The 26,345-nt window shown below is 40.6% G+C and overlaps 1 protein-coding gene and 1 long non-coding RNA gene across 4 annotated transcripts in view; one reads left to right on the top strand and one right to left on the bottom strand.

The window, feature by feature from the left end:
• The window catches only part of LOC130705035 (uncharacterized), a 232,149-nt gene that overhangs the window by 116,638 nt on the left and 89,166 nt on the right, over window positions 1-26,345 (top strand). The gene's annotated exons all lie outside the window — the stretch shown is intronic.
• The window catches only part of HTR7 (5-hydroxytryptamine receptor 7), a 670,153-nt gene continuing 667,041 nt past the window's right edge, over window positions 23,234-26,345 (bottom strand). For all 3 annotated transcript variants that reach the window (XM_057530949.1, XM_057530953.1, XM_057530951.1), the window contains one exon: window positions 23,234-24,886. The gene's annotated coding sequence lies outside the window, so the exon portion shown is untranslated. The remainder of the gene's footprint in view (window positions 24,887-26,345) is intronic.

Raw genomic sequence — 26,345 nt, 5'->3', positions numbered from 1 at the left:
CCTTCATGTGTTTGTATTTTTTACAGATTTTTTCCTGTAATTGATATCTAGTCTCATAGTGTTGTTATATCTTCTTCTTGGATTGATCCTTTGATCATTATGTAGTGTCCTTCTTTGTCTCTTGTAATAGTCTTTATTTTTAAGTCTATTTTGTCTGGTAAGAGAATTGCTATTCCCTCTTCCTGTTGATTTCCATTTGCATGGAATATCTTTTTCCATCCCCTCACTTTCAGTCTGTATGTGTCCCTAGGTCTGAAGTGGGTCTCTTGTAGACAGCATATGTACAGGTCTTGTTTTTGTATCGATTCAGCCAGTCTATGTCTTTTGGTTGGAGCATTTAATCCATTTACATTTAAGGTATTTATTGATATGTATGTTCCTATTACCGTTTTCTTAATTATTTTGGGTTTATTATTGTAAGTCTTTTCTTTCTCTTGTGTTTCCTGCCTAGAGAAGTTCCTGTAGCATTTGTTGTAAAGCTGGTTTGGTGCTGCTGAATTCTCTTAGCTTTTGCTTGTCTGTAAAGGTTTTAATTTCTCCATCGAATCTGAATGAGATCTTTGCTGGGTAGAGTAATCTTGGCTACAGGTTTTTCCCTTTCATCAGTTTAAATATGTCCTGCCACTCCCTTCTGGCTTGCAGAGTTTCTGCTGAATGATCAGCTGTTAACCTTATGGGGATTCCCTTGTATGTTAATTGTTGCTTTTCCCTTGCTGCTTTTAATATTTTTTCTTGGTATTTAATTTTTGATAGTTTCATTAACTTGGCGTGTTTCTCCTTGCGTTTGTCCGGTATGGGACTCTCTGTGCTTCCTGGACTTGATTGCCTATTTCCTTAACCATGTTAGGGAATTTTTCAACTATAATCTCTATAATATTTTCTCAGTCCCTTTCTTTTTCTCTTTTTCTTCTAGGACCCCTATAATTCGAATGTTTGTGCATTTAATGTTGTCCCAGAGGTCTCTGAGACTGTCCTCAATTCTTTCCATTCATTTTTCTTTATTCTGCTCTGTGGTAGTTATTTCCACTATTTTATCTTCCAGGTCACTTATCCATTCTCCTGCCTCAGTTATTCTGCTATTGATTCCTTCTAGAGAATTTTCAATTTCATTTATTGTGGTGTTCATCATTGTTTGTTTGCTCTTTAGTTCTTCTAGGTCCTTATTAAACGTTTCTTGTGTTTCCTCCATTCTATTTCCAAGATTTTGGATCATCTTTACTATCATTACTTTGAATTCTTTTTCAGGTAGGCTGCCTATTTCCTCTTCATTTGTTTGGTCTGCTGGGTTTTTACCTCGCTCCTTCATCTGCTGTGTATTTCTCTGTCTTCTCATTTTGCTTAACTTTCTCTGGGGTCTCCGTTTTGTAGGCTGCAGGTTCATAGTTCTCATTGTTTTTGGTGTCTGCTCCCATTGGGTAAGGTTGGTTCAGTGGGTTGTGTATGCTTCTTGGTGGAGGGGACTGGTGCCTGTGTTCTGGTGGATGAGGCTGGATCTTGTCTTTCTGGTGGGCAGGACAATGTCCAGTGTTGCGTTTTGGGGTGTCTGTGAACTTATTATGATTTTAAGCAGCCTCTCTGCTAATGGGTGGGGTTGTGTTCCCGTCTTGCTAGTTGTTTGGCATAGGGTTTCCAGCACTGTAGCTTGCTGGTCATTGAGTCGATCTGGGTCTTAGCATTGAGATGGAGATCTCTGGTAGAGCTTTCACCATTTGATATTACGTGGAGCCGGGAGGTCTCTGGTGGACCAATGTCCTGAACTCAGCTCTTCCACCTCAGAGGCTCAGGCCTGACACACAGCCAGAGCAGAAAGACCCTGTTAGCCACACTGTTCAGAAGAAAAGGGAGAAAAAGAAAGAAAGAAGGAAAGAAAGAAAGAAAGAATAAATAGGGGAGGGAGAAGATGGCGGAAGAGTAAGACGCGGAGATCACCTTCCTTCCCACAGATACAGTAGAAATACATCTACACGTGGAACTGCTCCTACAGAACACCCACTGAACGCTGGCAGAAAACGTCCGACCTCCAAAAAGGCAAGAAACTCCCCCCGTACTTGAGTAGGGCAAAAGAAAAAAGAAATAACAGAGACAAAAGAATAGGGACGGCACCTGCACCAGTGGGAGGGAGCCGTGAAGGAGGAAAGGTTTCCACGCACTAGGAGCCCCTTCATGGGCGGAGACTGCGGGTGGCAGAGGGGGGAAGCTTTGGAGCCACGGAGGAGAGCGCAGCCACAGGGGTGCGGAGGGCAAAGTGGAGAGGTTCCCGCACAGAGGCTCGGCGCCGAGCAGCACTCACCAGCCCGAGAGGCTTGTCTGCTCCCCCGCCGGGGCGGGCGGGGCTGGGAGCTGAGGCTCGGGCTGCGGTCGGATCGCAGGGAGAGGACTGGGGCTGGCGGCGTGAACACAGCCTGAAGGGGTAGCGCACCACAGCTAGCCGGGAGGGAGTCCAGGGAAAAAGTCTGCAGCTGCCGAAGAGGCAAGAGACTTTTTCTTCCCTCTGTGTTTCCTGGTGCGCGAGGAGAGGGGATTCAGAGCACCGCCTAAACGAACTTCAGAAACTGGCGCGAGCCGCAGCTATCAGCGCGGATCCCACAGCAGCAGGGGCGCAGAGGAAAAACGGAGAGATTCCCGCACGGAGGCTCGGTGCCGAGCAGCACTCAGCAGCCCGAGAGGCTTGTCTGCTCCCCCGCCGGGGCGGGCGGGGCTGGGAGCTGAGGCTCGGGCTGCGGTCGGATCGCAGGGAGAGGACTGGGGCTGGCGGCGTGAACACAGCCTGAAGGGTTTAGTGCACCACAGCTAGCTGGAAGTGAGTCCGGGAAAAAGTCTGCAGCTGCCGAAGAGGCAAGAGACTTTTTCTTGCCTCTTTGTTTCGCGGCGGGCAAGGAGAGGGGATTCAGAGCGCCGCCTAAACGAACTCCAGAGAAGGGCGCGAGCCGCGGCTATCAGCGCGGATCCCACAGCAACAGGGGCGCAGAGGGAAAAACGGAGAGACTCCCGCACAGAGGCTCAGCGCCGAGCAGCGCTCACCAGCCTGAGAGGCTTGTCTGCTCACCCGCCCGAGAGGCTTGTCTGCTCACCCGCCGGGGTGGGCGGGGCTGGGAGCTGAGGCTCGGGCTTCGGTCGGATCGCAGGGAGAGGACTGGGGCTGGCAGCGTGAACACAGCCTGAAGGGGTTGGCGCACCGCAGCTAGCCGGGAGGGAGACCGGGAAAAGGTCTGCAGCTGCCGAAGAGGCAAGAGACTTTTTCTTGCCTCTTAGTTTCGCTGCGCGCAAGGAGAGGGGATTCAGAGCGCCGCCTAAACGAACTCCAGAGAAGGGCGCGAGCCGCGGCGATCAGCACGGACCCCAGAGACGGGCGTGAGACGCTGGGGCTGCTGCTGCCGCCTCCAAAAAGCCTGTGTGTGAGCACAGGTCACTCTCCACACCGCCCCTCCCAGGAGCCTGTGCAGCCCGCCACTGCCAGGGTCCCGGGATCTGGGGACAACATCCCTGGGAGAACGCACTGCGCGCCTCAGGCTGGTGCAACGTCACGCCGGCCTCGGCCGCCGCAGGCTCGCCCCGCCTCCTCTGTACCGCTCCCTCCCCGCGGCCTGGGTGAGCCAGAGCCCCCGAAGCAGCTGCTCCTTTAACCCCGTCCTGTCTGGGTGGGGAACAGACGCCCTCAGGCGACCTACACGCAGAGGCGGGTCCAAATCCAAAGCTGAACCCCAGGAGCTGTGCGAACAGGGAAGAGAAGGGGAAATCTCTCCCAGCAGCCTCAGAAGCAGCCGATTAAATCTCCACAAACAACTTGATGTGCCTGCATCTGCTGAACACCTGAATAGACAAGGAATCAGCCCAAATTCAGGAGGGGGACTCTGGGAGCAGGAGATATTAATTTTTCCCCTTTTCCTTTTTTTTTTGTGAGTGTATATGTATATGCTGCTGGGTGAGATTTTGCCTGTATAGCTTTGCTTTACAATAGCTTTATTTTACTTCACTATATTATAGCCTCTTTCTTTCTTTCTTTCTATTTTTTCTCCCTTTTACTCTGAGCCGTGTGGACGAAAGGCTCTTGGTGCTCCAGCCAGGCATCAGGGCCGTGCCTCTGAGGTGGGAGAGCCAACTTCAGAACACTGGTCCACAAGAGACCTCCCAGCTCCACGTAATACCAAACGGCAAAAATCTCCCAGAGATCTCCATCTCAACATCAAGACCCAGCTTCACCCAACGACCAGCAAGCTACAGTGCTGGACACCCTATGCCAAACAACTAGCTAGACAGGAACACAACCCCATCCATTAGCAGAGAGGCTGCCTAAAATCATAATAAGGCCACAGACACCCCAAAATACACCACCAGACGTGGACGTGCCCACCAGAAAGACAAGATCTAGCCTCATCCACCAGAACTCAGGCACTAGTTCCCTCCACCAGGAAGCCTACACAACCCACTGAACCAACCTTAGCCACTGGGGACAGATACCAAAAACAACGGGAGCTACGAACCTGCAGCCTGTGAAAAGGAGACCCTAAACACAGTAAGATAGGCAAAATGAGACGACAGAAAAACACACAGCAGATGAAGGAGCAGGCTCAAAACACACTGGACTTAACAAATGAAGAGGAAATAGGTAGTCTACCTGAAAAAGAATTCAGAATAATGATAGTAAGGATGATCCAAAATCTTGGAAATAGAATAGACAAAATGCAAGAAACATTTAACAAGGATGTAGAAGAACTAAAGAGGAACCAAGCAATGATGAAGAACACAATAAATGAAATTAAAAATACTCTAGATGGGATCAATAGTAGAATAACTGAGGCAGAAGAAAGGATAAGTGACCTGGAAGATAAAATGGTGGAAATAACTACTACAGAGCAGGATAAAGAAAAAAGAATGAAAAGAACTGAGGACAGTCTCAGGGACCTCTGGGACAACATTAAACGCGCCAACATTCGAATTATAGGGGTACCAGAAGAAGAAGAGAAAAAGAAAGGGACTGAGAAAATTTTTGAAGAGATTATAGTTGAAAACTTCCCTAATATGGGAAAGGAAATAGTTAATCAAGTCCTGGAAGCACAGAGAGTCCCATAGAGGATAAACCCAAGGAGGAACACGCCAAGACACATATTAATCAAACTGTCAAAAATTAAATATAAGGAAAACATATTAAAGGCAGCAAGGGAAAAAAAACAAATAACACAAAAGGGAATCCCCATAAGGTTAACATCTGATCTATCAGCAGAAACTCTGCAAGCCAGAAGGGAGTGGCAGGATATACTTAAAGTGATGAAGGAGAAAAACCTACAACCAAGATTACTCTACCCAGCAAGGATTTCATTCAGATTCGATGGAGAAATTAAAACCTTTACAGACAAGCAAAAGCTGAGAGAGTTCAGCACCACCAAACCAGCTTTACAACAAATGCTACAGGAACTTCTCTAGGCAAGAAACACAAGAGAAGGAAAACACCTACAATAACAAACCCAATACATTTAAGAAAATGGGAATAGGAACAAACATATCGATAATTACCTTGAATGTAAATGGATTAAATGCTCCCACCAAAAGACACAGGCTGGCTGAATGGATACAAAAACAAGACCCATATATATGCTGTTTACAAGAGACCCACTTCAGACCTAGAGACACATACAGATTGAAAGTGAGGGGATGGAAAAAGATATTCCATGCAAATGGAAATCAAAAGAAAGCTGGAGTAGCAATTCTCATATCAGACAAAATAGACTTTAAAATAAAGACTATTACAAGAGACAAAGAAGGACACTATATAATGATCAAGGGATCGATCCAAGAGGAAGGTATAACAATTGTAAATATTTATGCACCCAACATAGGAGCACCTCAATACATAAGGCAAATACTAACAGCCATAAAAGGGGAAATTGACAGCAACACAATCATAGTAGGGGACTTTAACACCCCACTTTCACCAATGGACAGATCATCCAAAATGAAAATAAATAAGGAAACACAAGCTTTAAATGATACATTAAACAAGATGGACTTAATTGATATTTATAGGACATTCCACCCAAAAACAACAGAATACACATTTTTCTCAAGTGCTCATGGAACATTCTCCAGGATAGATCATATCTTGGGTCACAAATCAAGCCTTGGTAAATTTAAGAAAATTGACATCGTATCAAGTATCTTTTCCGACCACAACGCTATGAGACTAGATATCAATTACAGGAAAAGATCTGTAAAAAATACAAACACATGGAGGCTACACAATACATTACTTAATAACGAAGTGATTACTGAAGAAATCAAAGGGGAAATCAAAAAATACCTAGAAACAAATGACAATGGAGACACGACGACCCAAAACCTATGGGACGCAGCAAAAGCAGTGCTAAGAGGGAAGTTTATAGCAATACAAGCCTACCTCAAGAAACAGGAAACATCTCGAATAAACAACCTAACCTTGCACCTAAAGCAAATAGAGAAAGAAGAACAAAAAAACCCCAAAGCCAGCAGAAGGAAAGAAATTATAAAGATCAGGTCAGAAATAAATGAAAAAGAAATGAAGGAAACAATAGCAAAAATCAATGAAACTAAAAGCTGGTCCTTTGAGAAGATAAACAAAATTGATAAACCATTAGCCAGACTCATCAAGAAAAAAAGGGAGAAGACCCAGATCAATAGAATTAGAAATGAAAAAGGAGAAGTAACCACTGACACTGCAGAAATACAAAAGATCATGAGAGATTACTACAAGCAACTCTATGCCAATAAAATGGACAACCTGGAAGAAATGCACAAATTCTTAGAAATGCACAAACTGCCGAGACTGAACCAGGAAGAAATAGAAAATATGAACAGACCAATCACAAGCACTGAAATTGAAACTGTGATTAAAAACCTTCCAACAAACAAAAGCCCAGGACCAGATGGCTTCACAGGTGAATTCTATCAAACATTTAGAGAAGAGCTAACACCTATCCTTCTCAAACTCTTCCAAAATATTGCAGAGGGAGGAACACTCCCAAACTCATTCTACGAGGCCACCATCACCCTGATACCAAAACCAGACAAAGATGTCACAAAGAAAGAAAACTACAGGCCAATATCACTGATGAACATAGATGCAAAAATCCTCAACAAAATACTAGCAAACAGAATCCAACAGCATATTAAAAGGATCATACACCATGATGAATTGGGGTTTATTCCAGGAATGCAAGGATTCTTCAATATATGCAAATCAATCAACGTGATACACCATATTAACAAACTGAACGAGAAAAACCATATGATCATCTCAAGAAATGCAGAGAAAGCTTTCGACAAAATTCAACACCCATTTATGATAAATGCCCTGCAGAAAGTAGGCATAGAGGGAACTTTCCTCAACATAATAAAGGCCATATATGACAAACCCACAGCCAACATTGTCCTCAATGGTGAAAAACTGAAACCATTTCCACTAAGATCAGGAACAAGACAAGGTTGCCCACTCTCACCACTATTATTCAACATAGTTCTGGAAGTCCTAGCCACAGCAATCAGAGAAGACAAAGAAATAAAAGGAATCCAAATCGGAAAAGAAGAAGTAAAGCTGTCACTATTTGCAGATGACATGATACTATACATAGAGAATCCTAAAGATGCTACCAGAAAACTCCTAGAGCTAATCAATGAATTTGGTAAAGTAGCAGGATACAAAATTAATGCACAGAAATCTCTTGCATTTCTATACACTAATGACGAAAAATCTGAAAGTGAAATTAAGAAAACACTCCCATTTACCATTGCAACAAAAAGAATAAAATATCTAGGAATAAACCTACCTAAGGAGACAAAAGACCTGTATGCAGAAAATTATAAGACACTGATGAAAGAAATTAAAGATGATACAAATAGATGGAGAGATATACCATGTTCCTGGATTGGAAGAATCAACATTGTGAAAATGACTCTACTTCCCAAAGCAATCTACAGATTCAATGCAATCCCTATCAAACTATCACTGGCATTTTTCACAGAACTAGAACAAAAAATTTCACAATTTGTATGGAAACACAAAAGACCCCGAATAGCCAAAGCCATCTTGAGAACGAAAAATGGAGCTGGGGGAATCAGGCTCCCTGACTTCAGACTATATTACAAAGCTTCAGTAATCAAGACAGTTTGGTACTGGCACAAAAACAGAAACATAGATCAATGGAACAGGATAGAAAGCCCAGAGATAAACCCACACACATATGGTCAACTTATCTTTGATAAAGGAGGCAAGCATATACAGTGGAGAAAAGACAGCCTCTTCAATAAGTGGTGCTGGGAAAATTGGACAGGAACATGTAAAAGTATGAAATTAGAACACTCCCTGACACCATGCTCAAAAATAAACTCAAAATGGATTAAAGACCTAAGTGTAAGGGCAGACACTATCAAACTCTTAGAGGAAAACATAAGCAGAACACTCTATGACATACATCACAGCAAGATTCTTTTTGACCCAGCTCCCAGAGAAATGGAAATAAGAACACAAATAAACAAATGGGACCTAATGAAACTTAAAAGCTTTTGCACAGCAAAGGAAACCATAAACAAGACCAAAAGACAACCCTTAGAATGGGAAAAAATATTTGCAAATGAAGCAACTGACAAAGGATTAATCTCCAAGATTTACAAGCAGCTCATGCAGCTCAATAACAAAAAAACGAACAACCCAATCCAAAAATGGGCAGAAGATCTAAATAGACATTTCTCCAAAGAAGATATACAGATGGCCTACAGACACATGAAAGAATGCTCAACATCATTAATCATTAGAGAAATGCAAATCAAAACTACAATGAGATATCATCTCACACCGGTCAGAATGGCCATCATCAAAAAATCTAGAAACAATAAATGCTGGAGAGGGTGTGGAGGAAAGGGAACACTCTTGCACTGTTGGTGGGAATGTAAATTGATACAGCCACTATGGAGAACAGTATGGAGGTTCCTTAAAAAACTACAAATAGAACTACCATACGACCCAGCAATCCCACTACTGGGCATATACCCTGAGAAAACCATAGGTCAAAAAGAGTCATGTACCAAAATGTTCATTGCAGCTCTATTTACAATAGCCAGGACATGGAAGCAACCTAAATGTCCATCGACAGATGAATGGATGAAGAAGATGTGGCACATATATACAATGGAATATTACTCAGCCATAAAAAGAAATGAAATGGAGGTATTTGTAATGAGGTGGATGGAGTTAGAGTCTGTCATACAGAGTGAAGTAAGTCAGAAAGAGAAAAACAAATACAGTATGCTAACACATATATACGGAATCTAAGGGAAAAAAAAAAAAAAGGCATGAAGAACCTAGTGGCAAGACGGGAATAAAGACACAGACCTACTAGAAAATGGACTTGAGGATATGGGGAGGGGGTGGGGTGAGATGTGACAGGGTAAGAGAGTGTCATGGACATATATACACTACCAAATGTAAAATAGATAATTAGTGGGAAGCAGCCGCACAGCACAGGGAGATCACCTCGGTGCTTTGTGACCACCTAGAGGGGTGGGATGGGGAGGGTGGGAGGGAGGGAGATGCAAGAGGGAAGAGAAATGGGAACATATTGTATATGTATAACTGATTCACTTTGTTATAAAGCAGAAGCTAACACACTATTGTAAGGCAATTATACTTCAATAAAGATGTTTAAAAAAAAAAGAATAAATAAAATAAAATAAAGTTAGTAAAATAGAAAAAAATTATTAAAAATAAAAGTAATAAAGAAAAAGAAAGAAGAGAGCAACCAAACTAAAAACAAATCTACCAATAATAACAAGCACTAAAAACTATACTATAAAATAAAAAACAAACAAACAAAAAAACGGACTGTCAGAACTCTAGTACAAATGGCAAAAGCAAAGCTATACAGACAAAATCACACAAAGAAGCATACACATACACACTCACAGAAAGAGAAAAAGGAATATATATATATATATATATATATATATATATATATATATATATATATATATATATATATATATAAAATAAAAAAAGGAAGAGAGCAACCAAGTCAATAAACAAATCTACCAATGATAACAAGCTCTAAATACTAAATAAGATACACATAAAACCAGAAACAAATTAGATGCAGAAATGAAATCCCAAGTCTACAGTTGTTCCCAAAGTCCACTGCCTCAATTGTGGGATGATTCGTTGTCTATTCAGGTATTCCACAGATACAGGTACATCAAGTTGATTGTGGAGATTTAATCCGCTGCTCCTGAGGCTGCTGGGAGAAACTTCCCTTTCTCTTCTTTGTTTGCACAGCTCCTGGGATTCAGCTTTGGATTGGCCCTGCAGGTCGCCTGAGGGCGTCTGTTCCTGCCCAGACAGGATGGTGTTAAAGTAGCAGCTAATTAGGGGGCTCTGGTTCACTCAAGCCGGGGGGGAGGGAGGGGTACAGAATGTGGGGCAAGCCTGCGGTATCAGAAGCCAGCATGACCTTGCAACAGCGTGAGGAATGCCGTGCGTTCTCCTGTGGGAAGTTGTCCCTGGATCATGGGACCCTGGCAGTGGTGGGCTGCACAGACTCCTGGGAGGGGAGGTGTGAATAGTGACATGTGCTTGCACACAGCCTTCTTGGTGGCTGCAGCAGCAGCCTTAATGTCTCATGCCCATCTCTGGGGTCTGCGCTGATAGCCGTGGCTCACACCTGTCTCTGGAGCTTGTTTAGGTGGTGCTCTGAATCCCCTCTCCTAGCGCACCCTGAAACAATGGTCTCTTGCCTGTTAGGCAGGTCCAGACTTTTTCCTGGACTCCCTCCTGGCTAGCTGTGGTGCCCTAGCCCCCTTCAGGCTGTGTTCACGCCACCAACCCCAGTCCTCTCCCTGGGATCTGACCTCTGAAGCCTGAGCCTCAGCTCCCAGCCCCCGCCCGTCCCAGCGGGTGAGCAGACTAGGCTCTCAGGCTGGTGAGTGCTGGTCGGCACCAATACTCTGTGCAGGAATCTCTCCACTTTGCCCTCTGCACCACTGTTGCTGGGCTCTCCTCCATGGCTCTGAAGCTTCCCCCCCCCCCCCCACTCCTCATCCCCACCAGTGAAGGGGCTTCCTAGTGTGTGGAAACTTTTCCTCCTTCACAGCTCCCTCCCAGAGGTGCAGGTCCCATCCCTATTTTTTATCTCTGTTTTTCCTTTTTTCTTTTGCCCTACCCAGGTACGTGGGGGAGTTCCTTGCCTTTTGGGAAGTCTGAGGTCTTCTGCCTGTGTTCAGTAGGTGTTCTGTAGGAGTTGCTCCACATGTAGATGTACTTTTTATGTATTTGTGAGGAGGAAGGTGATCTCCACATCTTACTCCTCTGCCATCTTGAAGGCGCCCCAATATATATTTATTTAAAAAATCTATATATTGGGATATACAGTATGAACTTTTATTTGAAATTTGCTTTTTTTGCACTTAATGTCATGAGCAATTTCAGTACCATTAGGTATTGCTCAAAAATGTTATAAGTGGCCACATGGTAGTTAATCCAAATCCCTTCTTTGAGCCTAAATTGGTTGGAATTGGGTTTAAGGTCTTATAACCAAAAGAATCTGCAAAAATATAAATACCAAGGACTTTTACATATGGTTTTGCACTACATGAGGTCAGTGAAAAATCTTGGCTAGTTATGGAAAATGATCTGAAAAAACTCTCTTCTAGAAAATCCTATTTCTATCCCTGAATTAAGTTACAGGAGCAGAGTGCTATAATCCGCGATTATTTTGCATTGGCCCCTTTTAGAATCTAAACTTTGGAGTGAGGGAATCAGCAGATACATTAGGACCCATTAAGAAAGAGCCCACATAATATATTGACATTTGTGCTGGAAAGGATGCTATTTAGGATAGTGTCTGTTTCATTACTCATTGTCTTTATATGGGGACCCTAGTTAGAAATTCCTGTCTTGTCTTGGTATAAGAGAACTTCAGTAGATGACAGGGGCAATAATTTGTTCTGTGAATCCAATGTCTATTTTAATATACTGTACTCATATCTTAAGAGTGAATGAGAGAGCCTCCCATCAAGCCTCTTAGATAGCCTCAACCACCAGAGGGCAGACAACAGAAGCAAGAAAAACTACAATCCTGCAGCCTGTGGACCAAAAACCACAGTTACAGAAAGACAAAGAAGATGAAAAGGCAGAGGGCTATGTACCAGATGAAGGAACAAGAAAAAACCCCAGAAAAACAACTAAATGAAGTGGAGATAGGCAACCTTCCAGAAAAAGAATTCAGAATAATGATAATGAAGATGATCCAGGACCTCGGAATAAGAATGGAGGCAAAGATTGAGAAGATGCAAGAAATGATTAACAAAGACCTAGAAGAATTAAAGAACAAACAAACAGAGATGACCAATACAATAACTGAAATGAAAACTACACTAGAAGGAATCAATAGCAGAATAACTGAGGCAGAAGAACGGATAAGTGACCTGGAAGACAGAATGGTGGAATTCACTGCTGCGGAACAGACTAAAGAAAAAAGAATAAAAAGAAATGAAGACAGCCTAAGAGACCTCTGGGACAACATTAAACGCAACAACATTCGCATTATAGGGGTCCCAGAAGGAGAAGAGAGAGAGAAAGGACCAGAGAAAATATTTGAAGAGATTATAGTCGAAAACTTCCCTAATATGGGAAAGGAAATAGCCACCCAAGTCCAGGAAGCGCAGAGAGTCCCATACAGGATAAACCCAAGGAGAAACACGCCGAGACACATAGTAATCAAAGTGGCAAAAATTAAAGACAAAGAAAAATTACTGAAAGCAGCAAGGGAAAAACGACAAATAACATACAAGGGAACTCCCATAAGGTTAACAGCTGATTTCTCAGCAGAAACTCTGCAAGCCAGAAGGGAGTGGCATGAAATACTTAAAGTGATGAAAGGGAAGAACCTACAACCAAGATTACTCTACCCAGCAAGGATCTCATTTAGATTTGATGGAGAAATCAAAAGCTTTACAGACAAGCAAAAGCTAAGAGAATTCAGCACCACCAAACCAGCTCTACAACAAATGCTAAAGGAACTTCTCTAAGTGGGAAACACAAGAGAAGAAAAGGAACTACAAAAACAAACCCAAAACAATTAAGAAAATGGTCATAGGAACATACATATCGATAATTACCTTAAACGTGAATGGATTAAATGCCCCAACCAAAAGACATAGACTGGCTGAATGGATACAAAAACAAGACCCATATATATGCTGTCTACAAGAGACCCACTTCAGACCTAGGGACACATACAGACTGAAAGTGAGGGGATGGAAAAAGATATTCCATGCAAATGGAAATCAAAAGAAAGCTGGAGTAGCTATACTCATATCAGATAAAATAGACTTTAAAATAAAGAATGTTACAAGAGACAAGGAAGGACACTACATAATGATCCAGGGATCAATCCAAGAAGAAGATATAACAATTATAAATATATATGCACCCAACATAGGAGCACCTCAATACATAAGGCAACTGCTAACAGCTATAAAAGAGGAAATCGACAGTAACACAATAATAGTGGGGGACTTTAACACCTCACTTACACCAATGAACAGATCATCCAAAATGAAAATAAATAAGGAAACAGAAGCTTTAAATGACACAATAGACCAGATAGATTTAATTGATATATATAGGACATTCCATCCAAAAACGGCAGATTACACGTTCTTCTCAAGTGCACACGGAACATTCTCCAGGATAGATCACATCTTGGGTCACAAATCAAGCCTCAGTAAATTTAAGAAAATTGAAATCATATCAAGCATCTTTTCTGACCACAACGCTATGAGATTAGAAATGAATTACAGAGAAAAAAACGTAAAAAAGACAAACACATGGAGGCTAAACAATACGTTACTAAATAACCAAGAGATCACTGAAGAAATCAAACAGGAAATAAAAAAATACCTAGAGACAAATGACAATGAAAACACGACGACCCAAAACCTACGGGATGCAGCAAAAGCGGTTCTAAGAGGGAAGTTTATAGCTATACAAGCCTACCTAAAGAAACAAGAAAAATCTCAAGTAAACAATCTAACATTACACCTAAAGAAACTAGAGAAAGAAGAACAAACAAAACCCAAAGTTAGCAGAAGGAAAGAAATCATAAAGATCAGAGCAGAAATAAATGAAATAGAAACAAAGAAAACAATAGCAAAGATCAATAAAACTAAAAGTTGGTTCTTTGAGAAGATAAACAAAATTGATAAGCCATTAGCCAGACTCATCAAGAAAAAGAGGGAGAGGACTCAAATCAATAAAATCAGAAAAAAAAAAAAAAAAAAGTGAATGAGACAGAAGATGGTGGATATTTCTGTTTGCAACCTCACTTGGCACCACTAGGAGGCAATAGCATGACCACAGTCTATAATTCACTTGACACAACAATCATGAAGTTATGCACTAAAAAATTGGGGGAACCACTATTCCAAAATTTGTGCAAAAGTGGGAGTTTATTACTAGTTTTATATTGCATTACTTGAAGTTCTCATAAAATACAATTACACTCTATTAGGAATGGTTGAACTTCTCTTGGAAAATTGTTCTGTTTGTATCTTGTGAATATTATGGGTTATGTAATTGAGCAGGTTTCCCCATTTTTGTTGTTAGCTAAAAATCAGAGATAAATTTGTTTCCCATTTATAGAAAATGCATAATTATAAAATTTAACCTCATTTCTGGTTTGTAATTAACCTCATTCTTGGATTCAGCTTATATCCATGCCTTCTGGTTACCCACTTACTTATAATCTGTTTTATCTTCCTTTGGCTCATGAATATTATAAATTTAAATTCTTATTAGAAAATAATGAAATATAAGAAGATAAATATATTTTTGTTACCTCTTTTAAGATGATACTTCTGGGTACGCCCCTGCCATTTATTTCCGTTACCTTGTCCAATGACTATCAAGTCTTTTGTTTGTTTCCTTCTCCCCCATTCCTTTCCTTTGGTAAGGGTGTATTCCTCCTCCAATTTCATGTACAATGTTTTAGCCAGCACCTGATTTTGTAAAATACCCCATGGCCTTTTGTTTTGTCTTAATTTGCCTGGTACACATCCTCTTAAAAATTTATTTATTAAGAAATCCATCAATTTCTATTTTTATAAGTATAGTTTAAAATAATTCTTTGCATAATTCTCTTCTGAACCTTTTTTTTTAGGGATGCAAACTTTGTCACTCAGTCTTGCATCAATTTTTATTTATTTTATGACTTTGTTTTTAGAATAGTTTGTCTTGAGGTGAAGGCTCCACTGTGGCCTCATGAGGATGACATGGCAGGGGTCCCCAGTTCACAGCATGCCAGCCTCACTGCTAGGATCTCAATGAGACTAACAGTTGGCATTGGAAAGTATTCAGTCTTTTCTTGTTTGGTAATTATAGCTTCCATTTCACCAGGTAGAATCGTTTTACAGCTAAAGATCCACAGCTAACTAGGGAGCATAAGCAGAAAAATAATTATGCTTCTTTACTATTGGTTAGACTTTATCTTTGTCACATGATGTGGTTTTAGATGCTTACTTTTTCCCCCTGTATTTTAATTACCAGTATCCCTTTTTCAAATCTCATCTATGTGATATCATTTATATACATATATGTATATACATATATGTATATATGTGTGTATATATGTATATATGTATATATATGTGTGTGTATATATATATGATATATATTTAAATATATCTCTATTTACCTTCTCATTTTGATGTTTCCATTTTCTAATGCACTAGTGACTTCAGGATGATTCTTAGCTCATAACAACTTCATTTCTCTGAGAACTGTCCCCACCAGTAGGGAAGGGTCTTTGCAGACAATCTGTATGACTCTGTCCCTTTGCCAAAACACCTGATCTGGATGTCCAGTCATATTTTCTCTCTGTGAGTGAGCCTGTGTGGGTGTCTTGAAATGACATAAAGCTGTGAGAAAGTCATCTTCCACCACCTTCTGTGCTGGGAAAAGGAAGTGAACTCTCAGAAGTAGGAATGGAAAGCCTGGCTGGTTTTCTTGGTAACTTTCCTGTTTCCAAAGCCCCTGAGGTCTGGCTATCCTTGAGCTTGGTGTGTTACTCAATATCCTCCAAATAACTTTTTCTTCCCTTTCCTAAGGCAGCTTCAATTACTTTCTGGTAGCACTAGAAGAACTGTGACAAAGTCATGTTATTAAGAAGTGAAGAGCCTCCAATATAGTATTTTGGAAACAGCAAACTCCCTTCTTCATGTTCCATCTTGTTTTTCTCACAGAGTCTACATTAGTATCGTCTTCCCTCAGAGCCCTATAGGAACCTTGAGTTCCTTTGGCACATCTGTTACATGTTCCTGTTGTGAATTGTGCTTTTGTCCCAAGTTCACGTGATTTTTCTTACTCTGTCAAGTACTCCTCTAAGCTTTCTTTTTCTCTGTCTCTTGCTGTGCTTCTTGCCCTCATTTAGGTTGGGGTATTCCACATTCTTTTGGACTCAAGTTCCATCTGCAACGGGCCTGTTGTTCTCTTTGGCTTTGGTCTCCCTCTACATTAATCCCCTTGCATCTTTTCTCCTCACTTCCATTCATTCTCTCTGGGTTTTTGACAGAGCTGCTCCTACTGAGGCAGGTACCTGTGTCTGTTTTCTTCTGCAAGAACAATTTTCTTCCTACACTTTTCTCATGGTAGCTCTTTTTCATCGCTAGACACTTCCCCTTTTCCTTTTATTTATTTTCCTCTTGGAACGTAAAGTTTCTTCTTTATATTCATTGAGCTGTTCCTGGAGTTGTATCTTACTGTGTTCTTATTGGCCCATGTGTCTCTTCTGCATTCATTCAGGCTGAGATCCCAGCTTAGTCAGGCAGTCTGAATATGGCCAGTTCTTAGGAAATTTGTCTGAGTAGGTCCTTTGTAGTTCCAGAGGTTAAAAAGGGGAAGAATGTATTAGTCTGGGTTCTCCAAAGAAACAGAATATATGTATGTATTCCTAATAAAAAATAAGGAATTGGCTCATGTGGTTTTGGAGGCTGAGAAGTCCCAGGATCTGCAGTCAGCAAGCTGTAAATCCAGGAGAGCCAATGGTGTAAACTTCAGTTTTAGTCAAGTCCGAAGGCAGGAGTAGACTGATGTTCCAGCTTGAAGACAAGATAGCCAGAGAGAGTCTCACTCAGCAATTTTGTTCTATTCAGGCGTTCAACAGATTGGATGGGGCCCACCCACATTGGGGAGGGCAATCTGCTTTACACAGTCTGTCTATTCAAATGTTAATCTCATCCAGAAACATCCTCACAGGCACACCCAGAATAATGTTTAACGAGATATCTGGTCACTCTGTGGTCCAGTTAAACTGACACATAAAACTAGCCATCTCAGAGAGTTAAATAAAATTACCTCAACTGCTCATCCATATCTGGTAGGCATCCAAGACCTGGTGAATCCCTCAGGACTCACCTTCCCTTGGTGTTTTATGGATCTGAGGTCTTGTTCTCAATGAACTCTTTACTTTTTTTTTTTTTTTTTTAACTTCTCTTCCACGCTGATACAGAGAAAGAATGAACCTTTTTTGTGCAAATTCACATAAGGCATTTGAAGATAGCTAGACCTACAGATGGGATGGGAAACAGAAATTGTATACTATATCAGTGCCATAAATCAAAATTATATAGTAGATAGTTCTATTTTTAAAAAAATACCCAGTCACTCCACCTTCAGAATTTCCTCACTGGGCATCTTTCTCCCACCAGGTGCCTCAGCTGTGTCCTCTTCTTCTTACTCTATCTCCTCCTCTCTGTTCTGAAACCCACAATTCCTGTTTGATTCATTTGGACAGCAGTTTAGTTAATTCTTTGTTGCAGTACAGCCTTCCAAAGTGTAATGTGTAGATTCACTTTTCCTACCCAAAGATAGTTCCCTCCTAAAAAGCTATTAAAATGATAGTTTATTCACTCTGCTTTGTTTATGCAAGTAATCATTCATTCATTAAACTTTAACAAGTACCTATTTAGTGTCCATTAAACATGGTGAAGCAACAGAAAGGCAAAAATTGTGTCAAATAGTTTTTTAAGTGGTGCTATTAGCTATTATGTGTTATAATTTAGTATCTATTGCATTAAGAAGGAAGATTTAGAATAAGAAGGAAAGAAATGAATTGTCTCATAGCTTTAGGAATTCCCGCTAGCATAAGGGCTAAAAAATAAAACTAAAATATGAATGATAAAAGAAAGAAATCACATTTGTTAAGGCTACTGCTTGAAAAACACCACCACCAACAACAACCTTTCCATTGCTTAGAGAATTTACAGACTAGTAGCAGAGACAGATAAGCAAAGAGCAAATTGTAGCACAGTGTGATAGAACAGAGGTAAACGTGGGATGGCATGCATGCGCAGTGGTCATCATAGTATATTTTCTAGAAATGGTACCATCTAAACTGAGTTTTAGTTGTTGAGAAGACATAGGCTGGTAATGAAGTATTTGTGTGTTCTTGTGTATTGGCAGGTAAAGGTGAGTGGAGGTGGGACATGATGATGAGGAAGTCAACATCTCCACAGGGATGTCCTACTGATAGGACTCAACATATCCTAAATTAAACTCTTATCTTTTTCTCTAGTTCTGCATTTCTTCTACCATTCTCTCCTCAGTAGATGACACGAACACTCACCTAACTGTTCATCCAAAAGTTGGGCAACATCTTAGTACATCCTGTCCCTCAACAAACATATATATCCATCGGTTACCAAGTCTGGCCATTCTGAACAACTTTCAAAATCCTAAATATGCCGTGACTCCTTTTTTTTTTTTTTTAATTTATTTATTTATTTATGGCTGTGTTGGGTCTTTGTTTCTGTGCGAGGGCTTTCTCCAGCTGCGGCAAGCAGGGGCCACTCTTCATCGCGGTGCGCAGGCCCCTCATCATCGTGGCCTCTCCTGTTGCGGAATGCAGGCTCCAGACGCGCAGGCTCAGCAGTTGTGGCTCACGGGCCCAGTTGCTCCACGGCACGTGGGACCCTCCCAGACCAGGGCTCGAACCCGTGTCCCCTGCATTGGCAGGCAGACTCTCAACCACTGCGCCACCAGGGAAGCCCCCGTGACTCCTTTTATCTCTGAATGTTTATTTCCTCTGTCTGGAACAGGGTTCCTCTCTCACACATTACCCACCTTAGCTTGGCTAACTCATACTCACTTTTTGGTTGCTTTCTATTTTTTAATTGACTTACAGTTGACATACAATATTATATTAGTTTCAGGTGTACAACCTAGTGATTTGAGATTTATATACATTGTGAATTGATCACTATGACAAGTCTAGTAATTGTCTATCACCACAAAAAGTCATTGTAACATTACTGACTATATTCTCTATGCTGTACATTACATCCTGGTGACATCTATTTTATAACTGTAAGTTGTACCTCTTAAACTCCTTCACCCATTTTGCCTAACCTCCCACCCCCTTCCCCTCTGGTAACCATCAATTTGTTCTCCACATCTATGAGTCACATTCTCTTTTGTTTTGTTTGTTCATTTGTTTCATCTTTTAGATTACACATAAAAGTGAAATCATATTGTACTTGTCTTTCTCTGTCTGACTTATTTTCACTTAGCATAATACCCTCCATATCCATCCATGTTGTTGCAAATGGCAAGATTTCATTCTTTTTTATGGCTGAGTAATATTCCAGTGTGTATATGTGTGTGTGTGTGTGTGTGTGTGTGTGTGTGTGTGTGTATCAACCATATCTTCTTTAGCCATTCATCTATCAACGGGCACTTAAGTTTTGTCCATAACTTGGCTACTGTGAATAATGCTGCAGTGAACATAGAGGTGCATAAGTCTTTTTTTTTTTTAAAGATCTATTTTTTATTTATTTATTTATTTTTATTTATTTTTGGCTGTGTCGGGCCTTAGCTGCGGCATGCAGGATCTTTGTTGAGGCATGCAGGATTGCGGCACACGGGCTCTTTATTGTGGTGCACAGGCTTCTCTCTACTTGTGGTGTGCGGGTTTTCTCTTCCCTAGCTGTGGAGCGCAGGGTCCAGGGCACGTGGGCTCTGTAGTTGTGGTGTGTGGGTTCCAGAGTGCATGGGCTCTGTAGTTTGTGGCACGTGGGCTTTAGTTGAGGCACGTGAGCTCAGTAGTTGTGGCACACAGGCTTAGTTGCCCCACGGCATCTGCAAGTAGTGACAGTTCTACTTCTTTGCAGTTTGGATGGCTTTTATCTCTTTTTCGTCTCTGATTGCCATGGCTAGGACTTCCAATACTATGCTGAATAAAAGTAGTGGGAGTGGACATCCTTGTCTTGTTCCTAATCATGGAGGAAATGCTTTCAGCTTTTCACCATTGAGTGTGATATTAGCTGTGTGTTTGTCATATATGACCTTTATTATGTCGAGGTATGTTTCCTGTATCCAAACTTTGTTGAGAGTTTTAATCATAAATGGATATTGAATTTTGTCAAATGTTTTCCTCTGCATCTATTGAGATAATCATATGATTTTTATTTGTTGTTAATGTGATATATCATGTTAATTTGTAGATATTGAGTCATTCTTGCTTGCCTACCTGGAATAAATTCCACTTGATCATAGTTTATGATCCTTTTAATGTATTGTTGAATTTAGTTTGCTAATATTTTGTTGAGGATTTTTGCATTTATGTTCATCGGGGATATTGGCCCATAATTTTTTTTTTTTGAGTGTTTTTATCTGGTATTGGTGTCAGGGTAATGTTGGCCTTGTAGAATGAGTTTGGAAGCATTCTTTCCTCTTCAATTTTTTGGAATAGTTTGTGAAAGATAAGTATTAAGTCTTCTTTAAATGTTTGGTAAAATTCACATGTAAAACCATCTTGTCTTAATGTTTTGTTTGTTAGGAGTTTTTTGATTACTGAATCAGTTTCATTACTAGTGATCTGTTCAGCTTTTCTATTTCTTCCTGTTTCAGTGTTGGAAGATTGTATGTTTTTAGGAATTTATCCATTTCTTCTAGGTTGTTGAACTTGTTGGCATATAATTGTTGTGATGCATTTTGATCCTCTGTATTTCTGTGGTATTGGTTATAACTTCTTTTCATTTCTGATTGTATTTATTTGGATCCTCTCTTTTTTCTCAATGAGGCTGTTTAAAGGTTTATCAATTTTGTTTATCTTTTCAAACAACCAGTTCTTACTTTCATTGATCTTTTCTGGTTTTATTTTTATTTATTTACTTTTTTAGTCTCTATTTCATTGATTTCTGCTCTGATCTTTATTATTCCTTCTTTCTACTAATTTTGGGCTTTGCTTGTTCGTCTTTTTACAGTTCTTTTGGGTGTAAGTTTAGATTATGTATTTGAGATTTTTGTTTGTTTCTTGAGGTAGTCCTGTATTGCTATAAACATCCCTCTTAGAATTTTTTGCTGCATACCATAGATTTTGGAACATTTTGTTTCCATTTTAATTTGTCTCAAGGTATTTTATGACTTGCTCTTTTATTTCTTTGTTGACCCTTTGGCTGTTTAGTAGCATGTTGTTAAGCATCCACGTGTTTGTGGTTTTTGCAGTTTTCTTCTTGCACTTGATTTCTAGTCTCATACCATTGTGGTGGTTGATATGATCTCAATATTTTTAATGAATTGAGACTTGTTTTGTAGCATAATATGTAACCTATCCTGGATAAAATGTTCCATGTGCAGTCAAAAATAATGTGTATTTTGCTGTTTTGGCGTGGAAGGTTTTGTGTATATTTATTAAATCCATTGAATCAAATGTTTCATTTAAGGCCAATGTTTTCTTTCTTTTTTTAAAATATTTACTTATTTATTTGGCTGCACTGAGTCTTAGTTGTGGCACACAGGACCTTTTTTAGTTGCGGCATGCAGGATCGTGTGATCTCTTAGCTTCAGCATGTAGGATCTAGTTCCCTGACCAGGGATCGAACCTGGGTCCCCTGCATTGGGAGCACAGAGTCTTAGCCACTGGACCACCAGGGAAGTCCCCAGGCCAATGTTTTCTTAGTGATTTTTATCTGGATGATCTGTTCATTGATGTAAGTGGGGTTAAAGTCCCCTGCTATTATTGTATCCTTGTCAGTATCTCTCTTTATGTTTATTAATATTTTCTTAAGTATTGAGGTGCTCCTAGGTTGATGCGTAGATATTTACAGGTGTTATATCTTATTGTTGGATTGATTCCTTTATCATTATGTAATGCACTTCTATATGTGTTTTGTTATAGTGTTTGTTTTAAAGTCAACTTTGTCTGATGTTAATTATTGCTACTCCAGCCTTTTTTTTTTAATTTTAATTTTCATGGAATATCTTTTCCATTATTTCACTTACAGTCTTGTGTGTGTCATTAGATCTGAAGTGAATCTCAGAGCAGGAGCCATTTTGGAGGGGTGCCAGTGCCAGCCAGGCCTGCCCACTGGGTGGAGGAGGGTGGGAGCCGCTTTGGAGGGGCTGGCTGGGTTGAGTCGGTTATTTCTCAGGGGAACACAAGGTGTCCAGTGTTAGGTAATTTGATGGAGAATGACAGAATGACAGACATGGCACCTGCCAGTGCAGGACCAGCTAGGTGAAAGAAGAGTTAAAAAAAAAAAAAAATGTCACCTGCTAGTGCTTCTGTCTCTGGAAGAAGTTCTACCAGATCACTGTCCTTCTATCACACACCCTAAAATTAGTCAGTAAATTTTCTTGCATGGCCCAGGTGCTTGTATGGCTCAGCTGCAGCCTCTGCATTGGGACTTAGAATGAGTGAGTTTGTACAAGAGTCCTTCAAGAGTGCAGTCTCAGTTTCCCACAGCCCTCTGGCTCTCCTGGATGTAAGCCCCACTGGTTTTCAAAGCCAGACATTATGGGGGCTCATCTTCCTGGTGCAGGTCCCCCAAGTTGGGGAGCCTGACATGAGGCTTGGACCCCTCATACCTCAGGGGGGACCTCCATGGTTGTGATATCCCTTCTGCTTGTGAATTGCTACAACAGGGGTATGGGTTCTGAATAGACCATGTCTCTGTCCCTCCCACCTGTCTTGATGTGGCCTTTTCTTTATATCCTTAGTTTTAAAAATCTGTTCTGCTGTTCTTCAGGTCATTTGCAGAGATAGATGTTGTAGTTTTGATGTGTTTGTGGGGAGCGGTGAGCTCAGGATCTCCATACTCCACCATCTTGATCTGGATCCTGTCCCTCCTCTTGGCCTCCTCATACTCATTCTTTTTCTTCTTTTATTTTGTTGAAGTATAATTGATTTACAATGTCATATTAATTTCTGAAGTGATTCCATTATACATACATATATTCTTTTTCATATTCTTTTCTATTATGGTTTATTACAGGATATTGAAAGTAGTTTCCTGTGCTATACAGTAGGACCTTGTTGTTCATCCATTCCACACATAACAGCTTGCATCTGTCAATCCCAAACTCCCAATCCATCCCTCCTCCACCCCCTCCCCCTTGGAAAGCACAATTCTGTTCTCTATATCTGTGAGTCTGTTTCTGTTTCATAGATAAATTCATTTGTGTCATATTTTAGATTCCACATATAAGTGGTCTCATATGGTATTTCTCTTTCTCTGTCTGTCTTACTTCACTAAGTATGATAATCTCTAGGTCTATCCATGTTGCTGCACATGGCATTATTTCATTCTGTTTTATGGCTGAGTAGTATTCCTGTGTATACATGTACCACCTCTTCTTTATCCATTCCTCTGTCGATGGACATTTAGGTTGTTTCCATGTCTTGGCTATTGTGAATAGTGCTGCTATGAACATAGGGGTGCATTTAACTTTTCGAATTAGAGCTTTGTCTGGATATACGCCAAGAGTGGGGTTGCTAGATCACATGGTAGCTCCATTTTTAGTTTTTTTAGGAACCTCCATACTGTTTTCCATAGTGACTGTACCAACTTACATTCCCACCAACAGTGTAGGAGGGTTCCCTTTTCTCCACACCCTCTTCAGCATTTGTTATTTGTAGACTTTTTAATGGTGGTACCTCATTGTAGTTTTGATTTGCATTTCTCTAATAATTAGAGCTTATACTCATTCTTAAAGTTTCAGCTTAGACTTCACTTGTACAGGAAGCCTTGCATGACAGCCTATATCCAGATCAGATGTTCTTCCTGTGGGTTTGCCAGCAAAGCATTTATGTCATTCTATTGTAATTGCCTGTTAGTTTTTCTGTCTCCTTCATTAGTTTGTAAGTTCCACAAAGGAAGAAATATTGTCTTTTTTAACTGCAACTACTTTTACAGTGACTAGCACAATGGTCGGCACAAGGAAGGTATTCAATAGGCATTTGTAAAATGAATGAGTAAATGAAAGATTGAAATTTAACAGGTAGAAAATTCCAATGACAGTAAAAGCCATGGTGTGTTTATGGTTCTGTGTGGCAGAATAGAGGTGGAGTTGAAAGTCACTAGAATGGAGAAGGCCAAAGACTTGTCTACCTTGTAGGTGTCTGGAGGGATTGAAGTTGTTCAGGATGATAGAGGAGTCATGAGGCAGATAGAAAGATTATGAGCCACAGGCAAGGTCTTTAGTGAACATAGTGAGTAGACCATGAGGGTCAACAGATCAGAGGCGAGAAAGGGTAAATGGTACAATAGCCGGAATCTAAGAGTGTCAAGGAAAGAAGGAATTTTGCACAAACACGAAGGAATATTTTTTACACCAGAAACATTTTTCCTGTCCGTACAAAGCTCTCAGATTTTCTTCAAGCCCCATCTCTAGCATATATTTACTGTCCTTAATAAAGCTTTAATATTGGACCCCTAAGATGAAAGTATGTGGCGAATATTTTCCACTGTTGCCTTTCAGTTTTTCGTTTCCAAGTTCAGACTTCAAGTCTGCCACTCCTTTTATTGAGACTGCCGGTCCGTCATAATGCCTTTGAAAACAATCACAATGCCTCCTACAGCAACTGTTTCCTCCCTGGAGAGAAAAAAAACATGTTTTTAATCTTAGCTTTCAAAGTATGCTCTCTCACTGGCTCATTCTTTTTCTTTTAATACTCTTCAAAATCCAATTTTTCTAATGCTTTTGTGGCTCACACTGAATCACTTATTTCCAGAGATTTGAATAGCTGCAAGCGGGTCTCTTGGGTGCATCCTAGTGAAATCAATAATAGGCATTTCTACCATGTAACAACGTGCCAGGCAGTGTTTTGTATCCCTTTTTATTTAGATCATCCCAGTGAATCTTTATATAATGGTGTCCTTCTCTGCAAGAGGTTTCCCTTTTACTTTTTTGCCTTCCTTCTCAACTCCTGTAGCTGGTAGGAAAGGCATGATGGAGAAATCAGTGATGTTAGTTTCTTTCTTTCCCATCTTTCTCACATTCACCTCTCCTTTTCTACTCTGACTTCTCCCATTCCAATTCTTCAGTTGTATCTTGCTGGCCACTTTTAAGAGGCTGATACAGAGGCGCCTGAGAGACTCTCTCACTCTCAACGAGACAGTCTCACTCTGAAGGACTCACAGGGCAGACCTTTGATCTCTGGTCCCATGGAAGAGGCTCCTCCCACCTTGACTCTGCCCCCTCCTCACCCCAGGGTTCTGCATGGTTTGAACAGACCCCCACTCCCTGTCACCAGTGCCCTCCACTCTCTCATTTCTTGTTCTTCACTTAGGTCTACTGCAATATCCCCAACAGTTACTCACCCTACTGCAGGACATACATTTCCACTCCATGAGACCACAACTTGATTTGGATAATTGAATTTCGTCAGATATTGAAGGAAAGAAGGCCTTTGAAATGATCTCTATGAAGCCATTTTAACTGATTTGAGGCCTCCTAGCAGAGTATAATAAATGTTGCCATTTAAATTAGTGACATGTGACTATCATATGATATTCATAGAATTTGGTCCTCATTATTTCAGAAGGTTGTCTTCTTTGACCTAGAAGGCAGCTTTAGTAGGAAGCATGAGAAAGGAGAGAGAAATTAAGTCAGCCTGGTAACCAGTGTGTGACAGATGTTGTTCATAGATCATGCTTCTGAGTAGAATTTCTTCTCACGAAACCAAACAGGAACCGTGGCAATATAAATGTTGGCCTGTGGCCTGCTTTCTCTTCTTGGTGTTGTAAAAAGGCTGAAGTTGAAAAGAAAAAAACAGAAGTCTGGGGTTTTCTTTAAGCTGATAGTTTTTCTCTCAATATTAGGATACCCTGATAAATACTCCTTGACTTTCCAACTTCTGCCTTTCTAGGTTATTAGAGGAGACCACACAGCCTTTCTCAACTGTATTTCCCTCTTAGAAATTCCTTTAAAAGAAATACTGATTTAGAGCCCTAGGCCTTTGTTTGCTGCTGGTTCTGATGCTTCTCTCCAATATGAGAAGCAGGCAGAGGAAAAGTCAGAAGGACAACTATTCCAGTTCAAGATGAATTGC

This window comes from Balaenoptera acutorostrata, chromosome 16, assembly GCF_949987535.1.
Source record: "Balaenoptera acutorostrata chromosome 16, mBalAcu1.1, whole genome shotgun sequence".
Lineage (NCBI taxonomy): Eukaryota > Metazoa > Chordata > Mammalia > Artiodactyla > Balaenopteridae > Balaenoptera > Balaenoptera acutorostrata.
Note: the sequence above shows the minus strand (reverse complement) of the source record. Positions and strands in the feature narration are given on the sequence as shown.